At 34.8% G+C, this 24,502-nt stretch overlaps 1 protein-coding gene across 1 annotated transcript in view; it reads right to left on the minus strand.

Moving 5' to 3' along the window:
• The window catches only part of TENM4 (teneurin transmembrane protein 4), a 3,069,169-nt gene that overhangs the window by 2,643,348 nt on the left and 401,319 nt on the right, over positions 1–24,502 (minus strand). The window contains exon 2 of the mRNA XM_063641401.1: positions 20,866–20,909. The gene's annotated coding sequence lies outside the window, so the exon portion shown is untranslated. The remainder of the gene's footprint in view (positions 1–20,865; positions 20,910–24,502) is intronic.

The raw sequence follows: 24,502 nt of genomic DNA on the forward strand, positions 1-24,502 counted from the left end.
AAATTTAAAAAAACTGCAGGTAGAAATATTAGCTATAGGTCTATTTTGGGCCACACTTTAATTTTAATCATTGTTGGATCTAGGATTAAGCCTTGTGATCTAGACCTTGCTCTGTAATTGTACAGATCTGCAATTCTAGATATATCTTTAAGCATTGTCTACATTTTCTTTTAAAAATATACTTGTCTATGGCCATAGAAGTATATTATATAGTAAATAATACATTTTTTACCATATGTTTACCATAAAATGTATATATAGTCTATTTGTGTGCATATATTTATACTTTTATAATGCATATGTAAAATCTAATACTTATTTTTATGCATACATATTTATGTATATATGTGAACACATATATATACAGATTCATATATATGTAAACACATGTATATTCATATATCTGTATTCATATATATATGAGATATATATATATATCTTTTGGTTGAACGCTGTGCTATGGCCAAAATAGTGCAAAGATTACATACTACATATAAGGCTTCTTAAAAAATTAGATTCCTTTGGAAATTCAAATGCTCATAGGCTTGAGTTTAAAATACTAGAAATAACAGAATATTTTGTTTATCAAGATAGCTAATGAAATTTTAAACAAAGATCCTATCTCCACAGCAATGCCCTTGATGGTAGAGATCTGAAAAGGGTAGGAAAATCACAACAATAACAAGAAACAGCAACGCGGATAAGCAAATCTCATTTAATAAAGGCAAGATTGAACAGAGAGAAACGTTGTACTGAGAGACCCACAAAAGAACTGATTTCAAATTGCTCTAATGTAAATTTCTGTGATTCTGTCAGCAGAAATTATGATAATGTGTGGCAGAAATACATTTGAGGTGTCAGTGGGTATTTTCTCATTTTGGTGTCTGTCTCCAGCCTTTGCAATTGGAAAAGGTACAGCTAGACAAAAGGAACAAGTAAAGCTCCCTTATAAATTTGAAGATTCTTTAGCTTTCCACCATTTAAGTATTAAGTTCACGCTTCTTATCATAGCCTATAGATCATTCAAATACAAATTCTTCATCTCATGTCCTGCTCTTCCCTCATATGGAGGTCCATCTGCAGCCACTCTAAATACGCAATGTACAAAACACATTGTGCTACCTCAGGTCTCAGTGCCTTTCTTTGTATATGCAGTTTCCAAGACTTAGAACAATGTCCCTACAAAGCTTCTACACTGCAGCTTAGAGCCAGTGTAAAAGCCACATCTATGCTTTGTGAGGACATTCTCCTCATTTCTCTAATTTCCTCTTCCCCTTTTTAAATTCGTATTTCCAAGGGGAAAGCAGAGTACTGTTTGGGAACCCAAAGCTATATATTTAAATAACGGATTTACTACTTATTGCAACAGAGAATGTAATCAAATTATTTAGTCAGAATTTCAGCTTACCTGCAAATAATGTAGAGCAGGATGCAATGTAAATTATAGGGTTTTTTGGGTCTTAATGAAATATACAGATAAAATTCTTCACAAAGAGACTAATGCACAACAGATACTCAAGAAATAATGGCTCTCTTCCTTCACCCACTTCCCCCAACCTATGAGCTTGCTACAATAGCACGTAACTCCTCATGTTTCTCTATGTACATACTGACTACCTGAATTGATAGGAGGCCCAATGAGGTGCTTATTATTAATAAGGAGGACTTATTTATCTTCCTACTCTAAATCTGTCAAAATACTCTATGTCTCCAATGTTTTTATTAAATATATCAAATAAAGTAATGTTTTATTAACTATATAAAATAAACTAGCCTTTTCCCCCAGGTTTTCTTTTGCTTTTTGCCCAAATGAATTCATATATTTAACATAAAATTTAAAAAACCCACAGATATAATTTCAAACCATGCTTTTACTTTAACATATTTCACTGTCCTTTTTGTTTCATAATCCTCTTAATTATTGCTGTGATGAGTGCTTATTATTTCATCAAGCTGATGTGTCATACTTTCACAACTTCTCAAATGTTGTTGAGTGCTCAGCCTATTTCTTATTTTTCATTATTAAATGACACTGTAATGAGCATCTTCATGCATGCCATACTGTTTTTTGAAAAATATTATTCATAAGATAAGTTATATTCATATTCATTATCAAGATGCATTGATGAGTCAAAGAAAGTGTGAACATCCTTTTGACTGTTGAAATAACTTTCCAAATTGCTTTCAGTAAGATTTGCACAGTTCATTCTGTCACCAGTGAGGTGTGTGTATGCCAGTTTGCCATTTTTACCGAAATCTAGTAAATTTCCATTAGATCTTGCAGTAAGTAGACACCTACTGTTGCCCCCATCCTCCTATGGGGGCTACTCCTACCACTACTCCAACTATGTGGCTCTAATTGGAAGTCATTTGCTTACTTTAGCCCTGTCTTCTTAGGCAGAGTTAATTGCTCTAAGTACAAGCAACTGGGCCAATATTCCTCACTGAGCATTTTTCAAATTGATAATGAGATAGGGACTCAATCTCTTTCTTAGGCTAGGAAATAAATGTTGTAAAGTTGAAACTCTTATGTTTCTCTCCCAGATGCTTAAAACTTAACAAACTCGGCTCTTTTATTTTTTTTTTCTTTCAGTATCAAGTCAAATGCCACTTCCTCGGAGAGAACTTCTCTATGTACCCTATCTAAAGATGTCCCCTTGTTCTATCATTTTCAACTTATTTTCTGTCCTAGTAGTGTATTTTTCTAGAACATAACAAAAATTACTTATTGCTAAACCATTTATTTTTTCTCTCCTTATCTCCATATTCCCCATGCTCTTCTGTAATAGAAGAGGAGCTTCATGAGAGCAGGTGACTTGTTCACTGCTTCATCATTAGCACCCGGAAAAGTATCTTGTGCACAGTAGGGTGTCAATAACTTTCTTGAATAAATGCGTGAGATATTCAGTTCTATATCAATAAATCTGAGCTGAAATTACTTCACCAAAAGAATTCTGATTCTGATTGATACAGACCTAAAATGTAGCTTTGCTCAAAGACTATATCTGACTCAGTTTCTTTATTTGTTCATGGCTTACACAGTAAAATTCAGGTAATGAAAGAATATAATCTCTTTTTCCAATGAGAAACTTGTGGGAACTTCTACAGAAAAAACAAACTCTCTTGTAATCAAGGCCTCTCACCAGGTTACACCAGCCATTTGTCATGCCGTTAATTCTCTGCTCAATTTCATTTGGAGGAAAGGAGTTTTACAACAAGAGCTCATTGCAGAAATTAAAACTCAAACTGGTTGCCCCCTGTTCATTTGCCACACGACATAGGTTTCTGGTGACATTCAGCTAATGAATTTTCTTCATGATTAACTACCCGTTATACATGGCCATTATAATGGAAACACATTCAGCCTGTGCTGCACCCCTTACAAGCAAGGTGGTTGCATAAAGCCTCATTAATATAAGTGAGCTGGGGCAGCCTTCTTTTATGAACTCAGAGTAAAATGGAGCTTGAAAAATATTGCTCAGAATCAAACAAATTGCTGAAACAAAAAACATGCTCTGCTGAACTGTAACATTTTTTTTTTTAGGGTAGAAGGAAAAGTTACACAAAATTAGACAGTGAATGCAATATAGGCATTCTTTATTTTTTATTCTTCCAGATGCACTGGAGGGATGGCAAAGGAAAAGAAGTTAAAACAACTGTTCAATTATTATTATTTTAAAATTGACACCCACTTGAATTTGTTTAACTTGTCAGAAGCCTCTGTAGAGTTTACACTGTGGAAAGCCTTTCACCATTGCTTAATCTGTAGTGACATCTGGTGGCCTGAATTACTCAAGTAGTTGGAGTAAACACTTCATTATACATGTCTTTAAAGACTCTTTAGTGGATACATGTCCTTATTTGGCCACCATTAAAGATGCATTAATTTTTTATTGGATTCTAATTTTGTGTGCATGTGACATGGGAGAGAATGAAGGTATAGCAAAACCAATATATGAAGACTATAGTAATGACTTACTTTGGTATTAAAATAAAAATAACTTTAAGATTCTTTTCTGTTTTCTTTTTTTTTTTTTTTTTTGAGACGGAGTCTCACTGTCGCCAGGCTGGAGTGCAGTGGCGCGATCTCGGCTCACCGCAAGCTCCGCCTCCCGGGTTCACGCCATTCTCCGGCCTCAGCCTCCCGAGTAGCTGGGACTACAGGCGCCCGCCACCTCGCCTGGCTAATTTTTTTTGTATTTTTAGTAGAGATGGGGTTTCACCGTGTTGGCCAAGATGGTCTTGATCTCCTGACCTCGTGATCCGCCCACCTCGGCCTCCCAAAGTGCTAGGATTACAGGCGTGAGCCACCGCGCCAGGCCCTCTTTTCCGTTTTCAAAATGATTTTGTTTTACACATTATATTGAACTAAATTATTAAATACACTAAATCAGTAAAATATTTAATACCTATTAATCATCAAGGACTGTGAATACTCCACCTCTTCGAATTATGATTAATTCACTCAACAAATTTTTTGTTGAACATCTAAGCTACATTATCAAAAAACCTACCTATAAATAAATTTGATTATCCTTATTTTAATCAGTAGAGACATAAGTATGTGGTCGCAATAGATTTCCTAGCATGCCAGTAAGTATTTTAACAGTCCCAAGCACATTTTTATCTTTTGCAGCCACTAACACGTCAAATATATTTTTGGATATTTGGCAATTATTCAAATATATTTGCCAATTGAATGACTACTGGTAGTATTGTGTATTTCCTATAAATTAGTTGATTATTAATAGAATAATGAGGCAATATATTTTTATACCATTCCCATTATCGTTAAATTGATACACTTTCAGTCTGGTTAAACAAATCAAGAACCTGGGACATACCTTTGATTCTTTTTCCCCACACTCTTAAATGCAATCCATTAATAATTTGTTACTTTTACTTCCTGAATAGATTTCAAACCTCTTGAAATATCTTCATTCATCAAAAGACTAGTGCCAGTTCCCATAATCTCTCAACAGGACTACCTTCAGGGCTAATTACCTCATATTTATGTTCATCCTTTCTCCAAACTCCTCCACATTGCAGCTAGAGTAATCTTCAAAACAAAACCATGTTAGGTCAATATCCTGATTAAAGCTCTCCACTGGCTTCCCATTGCTCTTCATAAAAGATAAAACTCTTCACTGATGCATGGTCTTATTCAATCATACACCTTCAGCCTCAATTCACACAACGGCCTTCTTTAACTCTTTAAATACATCATGACTTTCCAAACCCCACAACCTTTGCACATGCTGTTTCTTCTTCTTGAAGTACTTTTTTCATCTCTTTACCTAAAAAAAAATCTTATTTTTCATACACATGTTTGAAAGTTACTTCATATAAACCTCTCCATGTCCAAGTTGACCTCTCCATGTGCATTTAAATTTCCCAAATGTATCAAGATGTACCTTTTTTTTCTATTTACCAAAGTTGTAATCTCATATTTTTTGTAGAATTTGATTAATATCTTCTTCCTCTCCTAGACTGTAACCCTCATAGGAAACAGAAATCTGTCTGTGTTAATAATCCTTGTATCCTTAGCACCAAAATCAGAAACTAGCATATGCACTGCAGTTGCTCATGAAATACAGGCTAAAATAATAAAATACATATATAGAGAGATAGATATACATATATATAATTAATAGGCTGGGTGTTGGAGTTGAACATGCTTGAGTTCAGATGTTGGCACTGCCGTTTTTTTATTTCTATAAAACGTGACACATTACCTCTGAGCCTCTGACTCCCCACCTGCAATTAGGTTTAATAATATTTACCTCAAAGGACTGTAGCGAGGATAAAACTAAATAATAGATTGGTGGATGCAAAGCCTTTGGCAATGATAGTTACATGCTAAGTGGCAATTAGCATTATTATTATTAGTAGTAGTAGTAGCAGTAGTTGTAGTATTGATGCACATCTAAAGAAAAATGCCTCAAATTATAGGGTATGGGCACTCTCAACTGCCTTTGTGATTTTGTAGGGCTTGTGAGCAGGGTCTTAGAGGATTTTATCTGAGAAACTTTGCACCTCACAGCAATCTTTTCTTAGGAGATGGAAAGAATGGAAGAAAGGTGGTAAAGGAACAAGAGTGGTGGCCAGAAATTCTACCTGAGAAGTAGAGTATAATAATAGGGAGGTGCAAGAAGCAGGCGAATTACCATTTGACACACACACATATATTTGTGTATGTACTCATCTTTAACCAACCGTGACAGCTTTAGGAGACATCGCTCTAGAAAAAGGATTTGTCAAAGAAGAATGGATGCTGCTCTTGCAAAGCTGAAGGCGTCACATTACTGAAAACCATGGAAGAAGACCTCAGAGGTAAGAGATTCCCAAACTAGAGTTAGGTGATAAAGGAGCAAGTTACACTTTCAGGTTTCAAACATTAGATTGGGAACTTGGGCCAAGGAATCTCTACCTGCATCCTTACGTGTGTGTGTGTGTGTATGTGTGTCTGCGCGTGTGAGCATGTATGAGCATATATATATATATGTTTCAATAATCATTTTGTGTATATATATGCAAAAGTACTACATTACAAATTATTCAGATTTAGATGTTTCCTTTGAGATTGTCTGTTTTTCTTTTTTTTTGTATTCTGTGATAAAAACATTGCTTAAAGATATATATAATTGGACTATTTAGAAAAACATAGTAACAATATGAAATGGTTAGATCTACTGTACATGCTTTAAAGGTATAAGAATATAAGAACCACAATAAATTGTGATAAATATATTTATGCTTGACTCTATATTCTTCTTTCCACACTGCATTTTGGGATTTGTCCTGGTGTGTTCAAAGGTATATTATAAAAGCAAAAATGGAAAAAAGCCTGGCCACCCGCAAAGATAAACCAGGGGAGAGAGAAAACATAATATACTAATTTAAAAATCAACTAATTACTGTGGTTTTTAGTTGAGAGGGCACAACAAAAACACATGTCTAAACCCCAACTTTTACCAATGGAAATAGCATCTCTAGGGTATAAAGCTAGGGTGAGCCTACTTTGATGAAGTTCCTCAGTAATTTTAATGAGCATCTGTGTTTGAGAATGTAGAAGTAAAGGCCAGAAGAATTGAGTCTAGTGGGAGTTATTTTCCTACCAGTTTATTTGGTACTTTTCAAATACATTATGGATTTTTTATTTTTACATATTTTATTCTCGATGTTCCCTCAGTAGCCATTCTATTTTCCTCTCACCAGGGCTTTAAAACATCCTTTTCTGTAAAGGCTTCCTACATTCTTTAATCAGAGTGAATCCTCACCTTTCTTTGTCGCTCTTGTCTTTTGATATCATTACAGCAATCATTCTACTCTGCCTCACAATTCTTATAAGTGTATCATTTGACTGTATGCTCATGTCAGGTATATCCCACCAGACGTCTGGCACAGGGCTTTGAGCACACAAAGTGCTCAATTAATGCTTTTTTTTAAAGAATGAATATTTTCTATTTTCAAATTTATATTTAATGAAGTATAGCATATAAAGTATAACATAACTTACATATAACATATACTGTCTAAATGTTGGACTCTAGATTTAGAATGACAGGAGGCTTATACCAGTTTGACCATTTATTAAATACCTCAATGACTCAGTTTTCTTATGTGGAAAATAAAGACTATAATATCTCTAACTCAAAAGGCTGTTAGAAATACTAAATGTTAACATATTTAAGATGCTTAGATGGGCACTTGGCATGTAGACAGCATTCGGTCAATGTTGGCTGTGTCGATTGGATCACCAATCTGCAGAGACATTGCTCTGCTCTCTGTCATGGTCAAAACAATTGGAGAGTGCTTACAGTGTCTCTTCTTTTTCTCAGTTTATATTACATTATAATAAAATAAAATCTCAAATTGATAAGATCTCTTCTTAAGGAATATAACTGCTTGCTAGAGATACATTAACCTTAAGAAACTCAAGTGGCATTAGCCTACTTAATATTTCCTAAACACCTAATGTGGAATATATAGCATACAAAAGACATGGAGAGAGCATGAATAAGGAAGAGACCCACCTAATGTTTTCCTCCGGCTGCATTGGCATTTTAATTAAGCATTTCAACAGGCAGTCCAGGGCTGATATTCTGAAACCACACAGCTTCTGTGAATAATAGCAGTCTCTCACATGTCCCATCTAAAGTAATTTGAGAGGAGGCTAAATGTAGTAAGAAAGGCTGAGTTGCATGGAAATGTACCTGAGGATGAGATCAAGATCTAAAGTTGACTTTATGACTTTGAACAAGTTATTTAACCACCCTGAGGCGCTAGTTATTTCACCTTTAAAACTGAGATTATAATATTCACATGGCAGGGATAGCGCATAGTGGATAGTAAAAGCCATTGTTATTATTTTTCAGTCAATTAATATGTTTTTGAAATACTATGCTTATAATTCCAGTGTTCTGGGAACTCATCTTAGGTTACCAGAATTAATTTAATGTTTGCATGGGGAATTAAAGTTGCTCAGAACCACAAAATCTCATATTGGTCATAGAAATGGTTGGCAGCTATACAAAAACCAACTTCAAAGCCCTTTGCATTAATAGCATAGAGTCTGGTTATGGGGTGAGGCTGACATATCTCCCACCCATAATAAATGACCTGCAGGGCAAAGAAGAATAATCATCCTTGCAGTCACTGGCTTTGTAAGGTGCCTCACCTTTCTGCTTGAGAGATTTCTTTGCCAATGCATATTTAGAGGAGTGAGAACTGTAAAGAAGATGAAAGCACATCAAACATTTATCTCAAGAGTTTCATTTTCTAAGGAATAGCGGGTGTGTCATACGATTTCTCACAGGGGCAAACACTCCTCTAAAGCCTCTCTGGTACTCACGGAGATGGATGGCATGGAGTATGTAGCATGGGATGAATAGCTGAAGATAAATATTCTATTTAGAGAAATTGGGTCAGGTAGTCCATTTCTCACTGACTAAAAGTCTCAGAAACAGTTAAATTATTGTGAACAAGACAAAAGAGAAAAATCCTATAGCAGGCAGTATTAAAAATGACGTAAACTCAAGCTACAATATCTTTAAATCATGCTATTAAAAGTCAAGCAACAACTGCCTCCGTCTGAGAGTTGTATCTTCTCTCTCCTGGATGCCTCCACCCCACCACTGATACATGCACATCAGTACATTCATAAAAATGGAAAACACTTAAGCACGCTGCTGCTGCTGTCACTATTTTTTAATATTTATTTTTGCCATTAAATCTGCTCAGTACCCACATATATAAAAAGAATAATGTATTTAAAATGCCTCCAGTACAAAGTGTTCTTAATTATTTTGTAACAAAGCACCCTTCCATATGTATAGAGCAATGGTTTTCAAATGTATTTTATCTGTGCATTTCCTTCAAATAATAATTTTAATAGGCAATGTTTTCTGTACACTTATCTACTAACTAAATGTCATTATAATTGCTTTCCAGGAACTAAATTATCTCACCCTCAGATTTTTATGAGATTAGACTATCAGCTGCTTTAAAAAAATTATAGATGAAGAAACTGAGGCTGTGAGAGATGAATCCTAGAGTTAAATAGCTAGTAAGCACTGAAGCTAAGACTTGAACCCAGACCCCAAACAGTCTATTTCTAGAAACTTCACTCCTAACACTACCTGGCCTATAAAAGGTAAAAGCAGAGAGGTGCTGATCAATTTATTTATTCAACAAATGAGTATTTAGTTCCTACTATGAATTATGCTGGTGTTAATTATTAGAAGTAGAGCAATGTGTACAACCTTATTCTTATGAGGCTTGCATCACAGTAAAAAAACAGACAATGAAACTAGCAAGAAACGGTCAAAGGAAGACAAATGCATAGTAATTGTGATAATCAACTCTGAATTCTTATTTCAGACATGTTTTTTCTATATCCCAGTGATTCCTAATACAATATATATATAGTTCTACGATTCACCAAGTTTAGTCCCCAAATGTTAGAATTATTTATAACTCAAATGCAATAAAAAATTTTGTCAGCTCTATAATTATTGAAATTATAACTTCAATACAAATTGAAAATTTGTATTTTCAATCTGATGCTTTCTCAGTGCCTCTATAACACAATTCTAAAACAGGCCACAGCCACCTCTCACCTAGATCATTCTCTAATCTCCCACTGCCCTTCCTGCCTTCCTACACTTGATCTTAGCCAAAAGGCCGAGAAGCGATGCCTTCCTGCCTTCCTTCTTTCCCTCTTCTAACATTTCTTTCTGTATTTAATGGGACACCGAGTTCTGCACAGTCTACCTTCTGAATCACAGTCAATATTCATTTTCCTTGTTTTTGCCCTAATTCAGGTCCACATCTTTGACTCTGTCAGAGCTAAGTCAAGGACTGTGGATCACTGAGAAGCTTGAGTGTTACTGTATTAGATTGGTAAGAAAGTAATTGCGGTTTTTGCCATTAAATGAGTGGCCAAGCTGCAATTACTTTTGCACCAACCTATTATAAATTTTCCAGTAACACATGTGCAGATAAAAAACTGAAGTTTTCATACATACAACTACCACCAAGTGGGAATAAGGAAAAAACATATATAAATGGTCTTCTAACTTGAAAAGTTAGGAACCACTGACTTAGACCTGTTGACTAATGGCCCTCAGTTCTTGTTTGACCATTTTTACCTCCATTGCATATTTTCTCACTCACAACACTGTTCTCTTTCAAGTGCAGAGACCTGACAAAGTCATTGCTGTGCTAAAACATTGACATCTTTCTTGTTTTTAGGGTAATACATCATAACTCCTTAGCCTGTTGCAGTAAGTGCTTTGGGATCTCTCTTTTTTTTTTTTACACCAGGCTCTCATTCTTGCACCTCTCCTAAGTTCATTACTATACCTGTAAATTTGCTGCTCATTAAATATAAAATTAAATCTTCATAAGGTTTTAGTTCATGATGTGGCTCTAATATTTTTCTAATTTTTAAAATCTTTTTGACAAAATATTTCAAGACCCAGTTCAACTACTATAATACTTATATAAAGACTTTCTCATGCCTTCTACACAGATTAATTATTCTATCAGATATGCTTCTATAGTACTTAGTAAGTGCTAACAAAATTAGATATAGTTTCCTCCTGATAGAAAAATCTAAGAGAAGGAACTTTGAAAATTGAAAGTATCTCTGGACTCTAGCATATATTCTCGTGCTTAATTGGAATGTAAATATTTGGTATATAAATAATACTTATATTTCTGTCATTCAAATCAGACTGATAAAGTATGCAAACTGTGTACTATAAACTATGTATCATCCTCTTTTCAATTCTTGCTTACAAAATTTGAAAGCAAGTATATTAATATTTATTAATATTAATGCCTTAACAACTCTTGATTCATATTCATTCTTAATTAGGGTAAACAGCCTCCTATTTGTTCATCTGGCTTTAGGCTTACCCTTCCCCCTTTCAGTCTCTACTTTATAGCCAAGGGCTATTCCAAAATCAAAAGTCTAATTATGTTCCTCCCTTGCTTAAATATCTGTAATGACTGTGCGTGTCCATGATAAAGTTCAAATTCTTTGCCATGGCTTGCCAGATCTTTCCATTCTAGCCCCTACAAATCTCTTCAGTCCTATCTCTCTGCATTCTCAACTCTATCTAACTAAAACCCCTAAAATGTCATTTTGCATTCTACGCCTATCATCACTTGTTTTAGTTTCCTTTTTAGCATAGACCTTTTTGAATGTTGCTTATTCTATGCCTCTTTTACAAATATCCCCTATCATCTCCTTTCAGTTCTTTGGTGTCCTTTCAGGTTAGGGATTGGCTTAAATGTCAACTAGCCCTATATGCCTTTCTTTACCAACTCTACACTCTTTCCTCCTGCAACACAAGGTTGCTATCTTTCCTCTGGCTGCCATCACTGGTTTTGCCCCTATCATAGCACTCTCCCGGGTTTACTTTTATTTCCTATTTACCTGTGTGCATATTTCACCAAACTTCAGAATCTGTAAGTTCTTAAGTAGTCCGATTTATCATAGTGTCTCCAGAACCTGGCATAGCAGGTATTAAGTAAATAGTTGTTGAATGAATGAATGTAAATTATTGTTCAGACTGTAGATTCACCCAGAATATTAAGATCAATGTGAAATCTTAGAAAATATAAATCTCAAGCTGGTTCCATATATTCTAAGTGAGAAAGAGTCTTAAGTCAAAGATGATTTTGAGGATTTGGCTGGAAGAAAGGGGTTTTACTCAGAGAAAAAGGAATATTCATGGCGAATCAGACCTTAGGAAACCAAATCTTGCTTAATAAGTCCTAATCATTTTAGAGTGAAAATCTGATACCCTCCAGACAAGCCAAGTAAGAATGTATTGGCTTTCCTTATTACAAAGGAAAGAAGACAGATTTGCAAAGGCAGAAACAAAGATTACATGCAACCTGAATTGAGCATATGAACTTGAACAAGTCATTCCCCCTCTTTTGTCTTGTTTCAGCCATAAAATAAGGCAGAGAGTTGAATTTTTCTCCAGGGTTTCTGATGACTGAATTTTGTTTAATGAATAAGAAAACAGTTGTCATCTGCTATTATCTACTATTCAAAATCCCCTTCAAGGTTTGTCATTTTCCCTTCTGAGGCATTCTCCCAAAATTTTGGTTTATAAAATGAAAAAAGTAATCATATCACTGATTATTTATAAATTCTAACAATGCACCTACATCTCTTTGATGCTCCAGCTTAGGCATGGACCTACATCTGATCGATCTGATAATTTGTCTTCTCCCCATCAGATTCGTCCATGATTCAGGCCAGGCCAATGAGCATCAGCTTAGGACTTTGGGCAGGTTGATTAGAAAACAGAAGTTTTCTTCTCACTAGTCATGCCAGGCTGGTAGAATATAAGCTTCAAAGAGTAGGTTTGTGCAAATGGTAAGAGCCAATCTGTAAAGAAAGATGATACAAAGCAGAGCAGCGCAGGAAGAGAGGAGGAGAATAAGGTCTACTCCTGATACTAGTGCTTGAGTCCCTGGGTTTAGTCAAGTGCTGGTGCTATATTGTGGTTGTGCAGTTTTCAGTTATTGTGAGTTAGCTTACTCTCATCTTAATAGCCCTATTATATTAAATTTAGGTTTTTAGGTGAATCTCTTAACATCTGTGTGAGGTTACTATGTAACAATGGAAAAAAATGCCACTTCTTTCAAGGTTGTTAAAATAATGTATGAGAAATTGAATAGCATAATATGTTGATGTAAACCAAGCTTTCTAAAATGCTACCTTCTTTCCTTTCTTGTCTGAATATACATAATGCTGGTGGTTCTATTATCCTTCCCATCGTAAATCAAATTACTGTCTACATTATCAAATAAGTAAATTTCCAGGACAAAATATGTGGTTGAAGTGTAGGGTGAAAAGTTTATTTATGTGAATAAAGAAAGGTTTCACAAACTGGAGATGTGTTGGGTTCTACAGTCCTCTGATCCTGACGGTCTGTTGCTGACTGCTCTTTATATTTACTATCATATTTAATCTTAACAATAATCCTATGGAGGTCTTCTGTTATGGCTGTTTTTACTTGATAAAACTACATTAGTTTCCTTACCTTTCCCAGCTTTTAGATCCTGCTGGTATTCCTTGGTCTCATGGTTCTACATCAACCTGACTTCTGCTTCTGTCACTTCTCTGACGCTGAGCCTCTTGCCTACCACTTATAAGGAATGTTGTGATTACATTGGGCCCACCCAGATAATGCAGGATAATCATCCCGTCTTAAGACCCTTAATTCAATCACATCTGCAATGTCCCTTTTGGCATGTAAGGCAACATATTCACAGGTTCCAGGGATTAATATGTGGATATCTTGGATAGGAGGCATTACTGACATCCTATATAAGTCAATCCTTACAGAAATTAAAGGGCATATTCAAAGCTACAAAGATGGTTACTATGAAGGCTGGGTTTCAATTTCATTGAGGACTGTTTGATTCCAAATTGCACATTCTTATCTACCATCTCTGTGATATGGAGACACTGCTTTATGGCATACTCCCTAATGCTATAAAAATATAGAAAACTTAATGTGGATTTACTCTATTGTCAGTTTCAGAAATAGTTTGTTTGGTCCTGCCTGAAGCCTTTTTCTCAGTCATAAGCTGCAGAAAAGTGAATCTGTTGCGTGGAAAAGTGCATCTGTGTGCTTCCTTCAGGCAGTTACAAGACATTTGTGTCCTTATGATTTACATTGTATACAAATCTTGGCATCTGGTTAGTTTCCTGTTGGCCAAATAACTTTGCTATATACATCATTCTTATCTTAAATGTTTATGAATATCAGTCAGTCAACAAGCATTTACTGAGTGCCTAAAAAATCACTTCATATAAATCAATGTGTTATAACTCAATAAGATAATCACTCAAATGTCACCAATGAAAGTACCATTCCTCAGATGAAGATTTTCAGAAATGTACAGATTGTGAAAGTCCAAAAGACAGAGTTACTCCATGGCCAAATTATCCTTAAGGATCAGTAACGTTAAAAGAGCCTTCGATGACTCTGTCCCTATCTATCTATCTATCTATCTATCTATCTATCTATCTATCTATCCATCCATCCGTCTATCAATCAATCATCTACTTACCTACCTACCTATCCATCCCCCAATACACACACACACACACACACACACACGTGTGCATGTATAAAATATTTTCAGTGAATCAGGACTTTAGGTTTTTTTTAATTTTTATAAAGAACACCCAGCAGAGTGATATGACCACAGTCAGTAAATAATTCAAACAATATTTGCCAAAATAGCACCTATTATAAGTTGGACTCCAAAGTACAAAAATGCTCTCTAACATTGAAGACTTCACAGTCTTGAACAGAGATCAAAATGCTGAATTACATTATTGAAGGTATTATACTCTTATTTAACGGCTCTTTTACACAGTATCCAGTATGACTAGAATGTTCTCTCCAACCTCTTTTTCTAGTTAACTCATATCAATGGTTCATGTGTCACCTTCTTCGAAGCACTCTATTTTTAATACAAAGTAGATGTCCTATTTACATGATTCCAGCGCACTCAATATTTGCCTCTATAGTGACACAAATGACCAAATTATCTTGCTATCGATTTGTGTTTTCTACTCTACCAGGACCTCCATGAAGTCAAAACTATGTCTTACCTACTGTTTCCCAGTCCCCAACCTGGAGGTCAGCTCATATTAAAGAGAAAGTGCTATGAGAGCTAGAAGATAAAAGGTCTAATACTGAGTAAAGGCATTTGAAAAATGAGTTTTCTGCCGTGATGCAACTTTCAATGCTAGTAGTACTCAGAACTATATTCCTGCTTCCCCTAGTTGTAAAAGCTCCTCTCTGTTACTGAGATTAGTTTGGAATTTGGAAATCAATGTTTTCTTTAAATGGAAGCATATAGATTGTATGTGTAATTCTTCATGGGTAGTAGTGAAAAGAAAAGTTAAGCTTTTGAAATCAGCAAGACTCTACTGTATGTGGAAAATATCACTGGCAGCTGCATGGCAGCCCTCACTCCTTATGGATTTGGATTTGGAGAGCCAAGGGAATCCACATAGGTAAGCTCCCTCTATTCCAGTTCTGGGTGTCTAAATGCACTTCTAATAAGATATTCTCTACCCCTGATTAAAGAAATTAAGACTTTACTATAACTGCCTTGTAGAGTGTGTGTATGTATGTGTGCGTGTGTGCACACGCACACACATGCAGGTGTGTGTCTGGTGAGGGGGAGAGAAGAGGCACTGTTTGGTCTCTATCTGCCAAATTTGGAATGATGCAGAAAGTCGGGAAGTTTTTCAAAGGAAATAACATTTGAACAAGAAATTCTTTAAAGGCTAGAATTTTGCTCAGTGCAGGACTAGCTATAAGAGGCTTTGAGGTGAAAGGAAAATGTATAAAACCACAGCGAGCTTGGGAAAAAGGAGACAAAAAATGTCTAGAGCATAAAATGAAATTGGAGCTGGTAGGTGAATTTTGGAAGGTAGGTTTGGAGACGTACGTTGGCTCTTGACATTGAATGGCCTTGAATGCCAGTTTAAAAAGTAAATATCAGCAGGAAATGGCATAAAATCAGTTTTAATGGAATAATTAATAAATTAATGAGTAGTATAATTTAGGGGTGAATGTTGTTTTGTGGGTTCTTCATGCCCCTTTAGGTCTAGCTACTTCATCTTTGTCAGAATACAGTCATTGTAATTTTCTATGCCAAAATATTCATGAGAAACTTCGCAATAATGTAAAATTATTCAGGAATCAGTTAAAGAGCTACCTCATTCATGACACGAGGCCAAATTCTCACTTGTTAAATCTTCACTTGTCATCTATTTCAAATTTCAGAAACATCATAATTTAATTGGAGTTAATCTTGTTTATATCTGTCTCTCCTACTAGAATAAAAACTCCTTGATCATGAAAGACACATCTAATTTCACACAACTCCCACAACAATGGTAATAATAATAACTGTAGCCAATAATAATAACTGTAGCCAAAAGTATATAATGTTTACTGTGTGATAGGAACCTCTCCAAGCAGAATACAAGGATTCAGTCTTTCCATACTTTGCGATGATGAAAATGTGTCATAGAGAGATACAAGTTTATATACCTTGTATGTACCAGAATTTTCAATTAGAAATTCTGGATCTGGTGTCTTTGCTCTTAAACATATGCAATACTGCTCCTTTACCGAAACTAAGTATGGTGCTTTGTATAATTTAATTCTACTACTACTATTTTCTTTTTACCCAGAGTCTTACTTCAAAAATATACTCCATTAATTTATTAAACCAACAAATATTTATTAAGGTACTTTCTTTTTACTTAGAGTTCTGCACTAAATCAGGGTGTTAGCCAAAATGTCACTTATAAGTACACTTTACTTATTTATAGCAGTTATCAATCTCCAAATTAAGTTTTCATAGTTTTTAATGACTAATGTAAACTTGAAGCAGTGTGGATTATTTTAGTGCATTGATTCATCCTTTTAGACTTGTTACTGACAAGCAGCATTATGAAGAAAATGAATTTTAGTAAGAGTTGAGTGGTTGGGAAATTTTAACAAATGACTTTAGACAAATGATTTCCTTGTTTATCAGGGTAGATATATCAGAATCCAAACCAGCGAGAAATTCTTACATTACAGGAGGGAATACTTTTAGGCCCAGCAGCAAGCCTTTGACGCAACAAATGTTGACATTTGAATTCATCATGTTATAACAGTTTGGAAAATAGCTGCTTACCTATAAAAGTTAAATTTACTCTTTTATCCATTCACATGAATTACTTGAGTCATGTCAATCTGTTTCTCATGTTTCCAGTGCAGTACCACAAATAAGCTATTATTTTTTTCTCCTGACTTAACATTTAGATTTGAATGTTTTATATAGATTTCTTAATATGGCATTAAACGAAATGCAGAAATACTGGTAACTAAAAACAGTTGTCCTTCTGAGATACAGGAGGTGAAGGATTCAAAACGTGAGGCTGCTACTTTGGACCCATCAAATGTTCAACATTCAATAGCTTTTTAATCTCACCAGTGTAGCTAGTTAATGACTAGTTCTTCCCGGACTAGCTTTCTAAAGGTCCATTATAACATTTTATTGTGGTCTTCTGTACTATGGTTCTCTCTAATATGACAGCCAATCAAATAGTGTCCAGTTAAGTCAACAAACAGATACATTAAATATTTTCAAAAAAAATGCTAACATGTTTTACACATTTAAAAAATAATATTAATATTAAAATCTACTAAATAAATATATAATCACATGTCCTAACTTTCCATTTTTCAGATCACATATTCACATAAAAGCACTAGTTTGTATAGTGAGCTGATCTCTCACTTTGTAACTCCTGCATTTTCTACTAATTGCTTTCATTTATTTCTTTTTTCCCTTTTATTTATCCTAATGTTTCTCGGTTTGCATAGGACACTTTAAAAGTTCACAATGCTTTTACTTCAGCCTGTTCTCAACTGATACCTAGAATGTAGATTATAATTGCTCAACATTATCATATTTGCCAGTGGTGATATCAGGTAGCATTGTCTCAATAACAAACTGAATGCTTAAAGGAGATGCTATGGGAGAACAAATGTACTTTTTTATAAAATGGCAACAAGCAGATAAGGTAATATATAATGAGTGTTACGTATTTTATTTCAAATCATCAGATAACATTGTCTCTGCTATTTCAAATGTAAATGATAAAATGACAAATAATAAAAAATATATAGCTAAGATGTCTGCCTAAATTAAAAATACATTTAGACATTAATGGAAATTACATTTTCTGAATCATAATTTTAAAAAGTATATATATAATTTTATTTCCAATGACATTCCCAAGATATTATGTGATATTCAGTTAAGTATTTTATTATTCGATGAACAAGTGCTAACACCAACAATACCTCTTGAACAACCTACCAGATGTTATTCATCACTTAAGTAAAGAATACATTCAGGACATAGGCGTGGGCAAGGACTTCATGTCTAAAACACCAAAAGCAATGGCAACAAAAGCCAAAATTGACAAATGGGATCTAATTAAACTAAAGAGCTTCTGCACAGCAAAAGAAACTACCATCAGAGTGAACAGGCAACCTACAGAATGGGAGAAAATTTTTGCAACCTACTCATCTGACAAAGGGCTAATATCCAGAATCTACAATTAACTCAAACAAATTTACAAGAAAAAAAACAAACAACCCCATCAAAAAGTGGGCGAAGGACATGAACAGACACTTCTCAAAAGAAGACATTTATGCAGCCAAAAAACACATGAAAAAATGCTCATCATCACTGGCCATCAAAGAAATGCAAATCAAAAACACAATGAGATACCATCTCACACCAGTTAGAATGGCCATCATTAAAAAGTCAGGAAACAACAGATGCTGGAGAGGATGTGGAGAAATAGGAACACTTTTACACTGTTGGTGGGACTGTAAACTAGTTCAACCATTGTGGAAGTCAGTGTGGCGATTCCTCAGGGATCCAGAACTAGAAATACCATTTGACCCAGCCATCTCATTACTGGGTATATACCCAAAGGACTATAAATCATGCTGCTATAAAGACACATGCACACCTATGTTTGTTGCGGCACTATTCACAATAGCAAAGAGTTGGAACCAACCCAAATGTCCAACAACGATAGACTGGATTAAGAAAATGTGGCACATATACACCATGGAATACTATGCAGCCATAAAAAATGATGAGTTCATGTCCTCTGTAGGGACATGGATGAAACTGGAAAACATCATTCTCAGTAAACTATCGCAAGGACAAAAAACCAAACACCGCATGTTCTCACTCATAGGTGGGAATTGAACAATGAGAACTCATGGACACAGGAAGGGGAACATCACACTCCGGGGGCTGTTGTGGGTTGGGGGGAGGGGGGAGGGCCAGCATTAGGAGATATACCTAATGCTAAATGACGAGTTAATGGGTGCAGCAAACCAACATGGCACATGGATATACATGTAACAAACCTGCACATTGTGCACATGTACCCTAAAACCTAAAGTATAATAATAATAATAATAAAAAAGTAAAGAATACTATCCTTTCTGTTGTACTGGTACTCAGCTAAGTTATACAGATCCATAGGAGCTTGCAGAGAATATATGAATTATTAAATCAGAAAATAATCTAGATTTCCCTAGGTTTATGCTAAAACCCAAAACTTTGCAATTATGGTTATTGCAACTTGAATGATATGTGAATAAAGAAAAGAAAATACCGTCTGCCATTAAAATTATTAAACTCTCAAAAAACGTGTATTTTAAAATTAACTCCCAAATAAAACTCACAGATTCTAGTAACCTTGAAAATTATTAATAATTGAATTTAAAATGTGTCAAAAAACATAATTGATATATGACTCATTTTTAAATATGCATGTTGCAAACTTGGCAAACCTAATGCTTTGGTGCATAAAGGAAACAAAAATGTCATCCATTCAAATTCTAGAACAAAAATAAATCATTTATTTCCATATTTCTATGGAATAAGATAGAAACCACATATAAGAAGAATGAATTTCAGAGATATGTTCCATCATTTTCATGAATTACTAAGAAGTTTAAAGAATATAAACTCTAAGCAAGTTACATTGATTATGGAACTTACTGGTTGATAGTTCCCGTTAGGTTAGTTTCCCTATCTTTCCTCTTTCCTTTTACTTATATGAACCTTTGTTTTCCTTTCAGATTTAATTCATGACTAACACAAACATTGACTATAATCCAAATAATTTAATTATTTTTTCCACTTTGCAAATTGAACTGTTTAAACTTATTGTTCAGTGAGCACAAATAAAAATAAAATATTTATCTCAGTGCTTTATCTATAGGAAAACAACAGAATATTCCAATTCCCGTAGGTTATAGTTCTTGGTTTCCAGCTTTAAGAACCAGAGTGTCGGGCTGGGCATGGTGGTTCACGCCTGTAATCCCGGCACTTTGGGAGGCTGAGGCGGGCGGATCACGAGGTCAGCAGATCGCGACCATCCCGGCTAACACGGTGAAACCCCGTCTTTAGTAAAAAATTTAAAAAAAATTAACTGGGCGTGGTGGCGGGTGCCTGTAGTCCCAGCTACTTGGGAGACTGAGGCAGGAGAATGGCGTGAACCCGGGAGGCAGAGCTTGCAGTGAGCCGAGATTGCGCCACTGCACTCCAGCCTGGGTGACAGAGCGAGACTCCGTCCCAAAACAAACAAACAAACAAAACAAAACAAAATAAAACAAAACAAAAACCAAACAAAAAGAACCAGAGTGTCAGAATAAACACAGAATCTCTACTTTCAAAAATTACATAATTATTAAGAAATGCAGTGTCACTTACCAGTCAGTTTACATCTTAGCATCCATCTCCAAGCAAAATGGACACTGAAAAAATAAAAATACAAAAACTGAGTATTTCATAGTAAACTTAGACATCATATTATATTTTCATAGCTACATTAACTCAGCTATGATTTAAATATATGGTATTCAGACAAAATGCATTTCAATCACACTAAGCAATTTGATTATTTGGAATGAACAAGATTCTCCACAGATAGGCAAATCTGTACAAACACATCTTCAAAATATATGACAAAGGAGTAAACTGTTTGAAGGCATCAACTAGGGTTAAAGTGCATTAAAGATAAAAACTAGTTCCAATTAGAGTCTTTGCCTACTTAATTGTCTAAGCAGATGTGATAAAAATCTATTGTAGCCTTATGTCATGACAGGAGGATTGACACACTTCTATAAAGGGGCAGAAAGCAAATGTATTAGACGTTACAGGCATGCAGTCTCTTTCCCAAGTACTGAATTATGGTTGTATGTAAGTAAATGGGTGTGTCTGTGTTCCAATTAAACATTCCTGACAAAAATTGAAAGCTCACTAGGATTTGGCTTCAGGCCAGTTTGCTGACTCCCAGCAAAACACATTGGGAGTTCCAACTCAAAAATATCAGTCTTAATACTTGGTGGACAATAAAATATACAGAACCACAGGAACTGAATTATTAGAGCCCTTAGCTTCAGAATAATCTATGTGATTTAAAATATCCTATAAAAACCTGTGGAGTTCTCAGCCCAGAATGATGACATATGAGACTAAGAGTAATTATTTATAAACATTAAAAACATAAAGTACATATGAGATATATACCTAAAGGAAAAGATGAGACCTTTTACAGTTAGAGAGTTACTCTGTGGTTATGGAGGAGATTATTTACAATAACTTAAAGTGACATATGTTTATGTATATTCTATTTTTATTATGTATAGATTTGATGTTTGTAAACTTCAGATTGACTAAAATTTATTTGTAACCCCCAAATCGATACTTGTGGCACTTTTGAGGTCATTTGTGGGTACATGCAGAATGGCAAAAATTCTGAATTACCCAACAATCTATCTTCCCTGGAGCTGAACAAGGCAATGGTCTACCTTCTTGTTTCAGCTCTCATACTGGACACAAGTGTCCTTTTCATGGTCTATTTAGTGTCACACTTTTCTCATTTTTTGTGTTTTTGTTGATGATTTTACTGTTAAAAGTGGATCCCAAGTGTAGTGCCAAAATGCTTTATCGCACTCTGAGCACAAGAAGCCTATGTGTGCCTTATGGAGAAAATGTGTGTGGTAGGTAAGCTTTGTTCAGGCACCAGGTATAGTGCTGGTTACTGTAAATGCAATGTCTATGAATCAACAACATATACTAATTAAGTTATCCTTACACATAAAACAAAATTATGTATGTCAATTGACAACAATGTTGTGATCTCTGTCTGGCAGGAACCTATTCCTATATTTCCCACAGGAGCAATGGTTCAGTATGTGCTAATTCGTGGTGACTTCATAGAACATAACTAGTGCAAATAGACTTGACTGTGGATATGCGTATGTGTGTATGTAAATATATAAATGTATGTATATCATATATCTCCCTTAGAATAGTATATTAACTACATTCTCTAATAGTCCCCATCACCAATAGATTATTTGAAAAAGCCACTGCTTTTTCTAATGAAAGCCTTCCATAGATAATGGATCTATAAGATGATGATGGACAGTGTTCTTAACTGTATTATTCATTCACAGTCACTAGAAAGTGCTGGATATTTCAGGTATTTTTAAGCGATATCTTTTCTATTGTAACATTTAAATGAATTGGAATGGTACCATGAAATTCAGTGGGAAAAAAGCTGAATGCATAACTTATTTATAAAGTTATTTATTCCAAACTTATTTATAAAGCTACCTTTTGTAAAGAACAGTTATAAATCATCAAAATGTCTCTTTAAAATGAGGATTACGGAAAGATTTAATGAGAAATGTGAGGAGCAACTGTTTATACCTAAAATTCCACTTCCTCACTAAATACCTCTTCATTTTTTGAACTCACAATACCTAAACCTCATTACTGTAGACTCCATTGTAATAATCGTTTTACCTTTCCCTGGCTTTGATCTCTTCTTAACCCCTACTCTGGTGTCTGACACATAAGCAGTTCTCAGTGCTCTTAGTGAACTACGATTATGGAATAGTTAAGTGTCACCACATCACAATGGAGCTTCACGGGCATTTTATGTAGATGTATATATGTATACATAATTCATAATATTTAAAATGCAACATTTATCTCAGTATAAACTACCTCACACCAATTAGTGTAACCCATACTCCCTGGGGATTTCTTTTTAAAATTTCCAATCTTCACCTCAGCCTAAGCCAGGCCTAGAATCGTAGACAAAATGTGGACTTTGGTTAAATAGCAATTCTGGCTCTGATACTTACTAACTGCATAACATCCAAAAAGTTACAAAACTTTTCTAATTTTCAGTTTCTTTAAGTATTAAGTGTGCATAGAGTAACACCCCTCTTGAGATAGTTATGAGGAGTTTACCAGATCTTATACGTTAAAATGCCTGACATGTAGGACCCACTTTGCACATATAAGTTTTCTTTCTTCCAAGGTTATACTTATGTGCATATCTTGAAATAGTTCAACAATAAATTTGCGTCTTATGTTGTTTTTAATTTTCAGAAGTGTAGGAATCTGGATGCAGCTGGAAGGCTGCGAGTTATCAAAAAAAAGCCTCTGCTCTAGGCAATAATTTTAATGTTAATTAACTCCATCTGGAAGGAAAAGCAGGTGTTGAAATTGATCACTTAAGTACAGAAAGCAAGGCTGTTTACTAAACTCTCCTTAAATTAATTTGGCTGAACTTGTGGTTAAATTGCTTTCAAGTCACTTTTCTGTAAATGTCTTATACCAAATGCTGAAATTGGAAAAAAGACGTAGACCAAGCAGATTTTAATGAAATGTAACAAATTGGGCTGAAAGGTCACCTAAAAATAAAAATTACATTTTAAAAATGAAAAAACGCAATAGTCAGTTTTACTTCAACAGCAGATGGAATTTGAACAAAAAAATCTGGGGAATTTCCACATGTGGGCCACAAATCATTTGCATCAGATTAATGTGGTTTGTCCAAGAAAAGTTTTGGGCTCTTGGCCAAACCTATTGAGTCAAATTTGCCCCCTAGAAATCAGCATTTTAACCACCACCCAGGTGATTTTTATTCTTACTGAAACTTAATCCTTGTTCTAAGGACAGAGAAACACCATATCACACTAATAGTGACACAGGGCCCTGGGTCTATGACAAATAAGAATAGTAGTATTCTGAGAAGGTAAAATATAGCAGAGAAACTTAGAAAATATTACTAAGAATAGGCATGCCCAAGTTAAAACTATACATATATATAGATATAGATATAGATATATATAGATACCATTTAATAAAATATTGACATAGTGGTAGCATTCATTTAATTGTTTTGCCTTCTGCCATTCCCTAACTCCTCAATAGAAAGCCCGGGTCCCTTAAACTTTTTTTCAAATCTCTCCGTAATCTGATTTGATTGTCCATTCCATGTCCAGAGCATGGTTTGAAAGCAGGAACCTCAGCATCATCCAGACTA

The sequence above is a fragment of the Symphalangus syndactylus genome, chromosome 6 (assembly GCF_028878055.3).
Source record: "Symphalangus syndactylus isolate Jambi chromosome 6, NHGRI_mSymSyn1-v2.1_pri, whole genome shotgun sequence".
Classification (NCBI taxonomy): Eukaryota; Metazoa; Chordata; class Mammalia; order Primates; family Hylobatidae; genus Symphalangus; species Symphalangus syndactylus.